The sequence below is a fragment of the Lupinus angustifolius genome, chromosome LG16, assembly GCF_001865875.1.
Source record: "Lupinus angustifolius cultivar Tanjil chromosome LG16, LupAngTanjil_v1.0, whole genome shotgun sequence".
NCBI classification, from domain to species: Eukaryota; Viridiplantae; Streptophyta; class Magnoliopsida; order Fabales; family Fabaceae; genus Lupinus; species Lupinus angustifolius.
The window spans coordinates 10,824,538-10,826,198 of record NC_032024.1 but is presented as its reverse complement, the minus strand read 5'-3'; positions in this window follow the sequence as shown (position 1 = coordinate 10,826,198).

Here is a 1,661-nt window from a genome sequence, read left to right as displayed (position 1 = left end):
CATATGAGGAACCGTTTCTTTTCTTTGGTGTTGGGAGGTACGGTGCCGTGGAGGATATACCGGATAAAGGGGGCCATCCAGTTGTCCGGGATTTCTACCTGTTCTACTGACAAGATGCTTGGGTGGTAGATTGTTCCTTGCACTACGGACCGGTTGTTACTGAGGCATTTGGTACTGGCGAGTTTGGACAAAATGTCGGCTCGGGCGTTGCTTTCTCGGGGTACATGTTGAACGATTGCCTCGTCGAAGTCGGCCATGAGTTCCTTCACCTTAAGGAGGTACTTCCCGAGGAGAGCGTCTTTGGTTTGGTATGTACCTGAAACTTGAGATACAACTAATTGGGAATCGCTGCAGATTAATACCTTTCGGGCGCCCACTTCCTTTGCCAGCTGCAGCCCGGTAATACATGCCTCATATTCTGCCTGGTTGTTTGATGTTGGGAACGTGAAAGTAAGGGAGTGCTCGATGGTTATTCCCTGCCCATTTTCCAACAGAATGCCAGCCCCGCTGCCCTTCGGGTTAGAAGACCCATCGACAAAGATGGTCCATATCTGCTCTGGGTCGCCTTCTGGTGCGGCTAACTCTGCCACGAAATCAGATAAGACCTGGCTCTTGATGGTCGTGCGAGGTTCGAAATGGATGTCGAACTGGGAAAGTTCTATCGACCACACGATCATCCGCCCGGCCAACTCTGGTTTGTGCAAAATTTGCCTGATTGGCTGATTAGTCCTGACGACTGTTGTATGAGATTGGAAGTACTGGCGTAATCTTCGTGCGGCGACCAACAACACATACGCCACTTTCTCAAGCTTTTGGTATTTTAACTCTGGACCTTGTAGGGCTTTGCTTGTGAAGTAGATCGGATTTTGACCTTCCGCCGTTTCTCGGATCAGTGCGGCCGCCACCGCCCCATCGGATACGGCCAGATATACATATAGGGTTTCTCCTGGAAGTGGCTTGGAGAGAATAGGAGGGGCGGATAGATATTTCTTGAAAGTGTTGAACGCCGCTTCACAACTTTCACTCCACTCAAACTTCTTATCCTTCCTTAGCAATTGGAATAATGGCAGCGAATGCTTGGCGGCGGATGGGAGGAATCTGGATAACGCGGCTAGCCGCCCGTTTAATTGTTGGATCTCTTTGACGGTGCGGGGGCTTCTCATGTCCACGATTGCCTGGCACTTGGACGGATTCGCTTCAATTCCCCGGCTGGTTAGAAGGAAACCGAGGAACTTGCCTGCTTCTACGCCGAAAGTACATTTTTCGGGGTTCAATCGCATGTTGTGCTTGCGGAGTTGTTGGAAAATGCTTTCCAAGATGGCGATATGATCCTCGCCGGGGAGGCTTTTGGCGATCATATCGTCCATGTAGACCTCCATGTGTTCTCCGGTCTGCCCGGCGAACACTTTGCTCATCATTCTTTGATATGTTGCTCCTGCATTCTTCAAACCGAAAGGCATGACCGTGTAGCAGTAGGCGGCCCGGTCAGTAATAAATGCAGTCTTCTCTTGGTCCGGATGGTACATCGGGATCTGATTGTAGCCGGAGTATGCGTCCATGAAGGACAAGTACTGATATCCTGAAGAATTATCCACCAAATGATCAATGTTTGGGAGAGGATAAGGGTCTTTAGGGCATACCTTATTGAGGTCGGTGTAGTC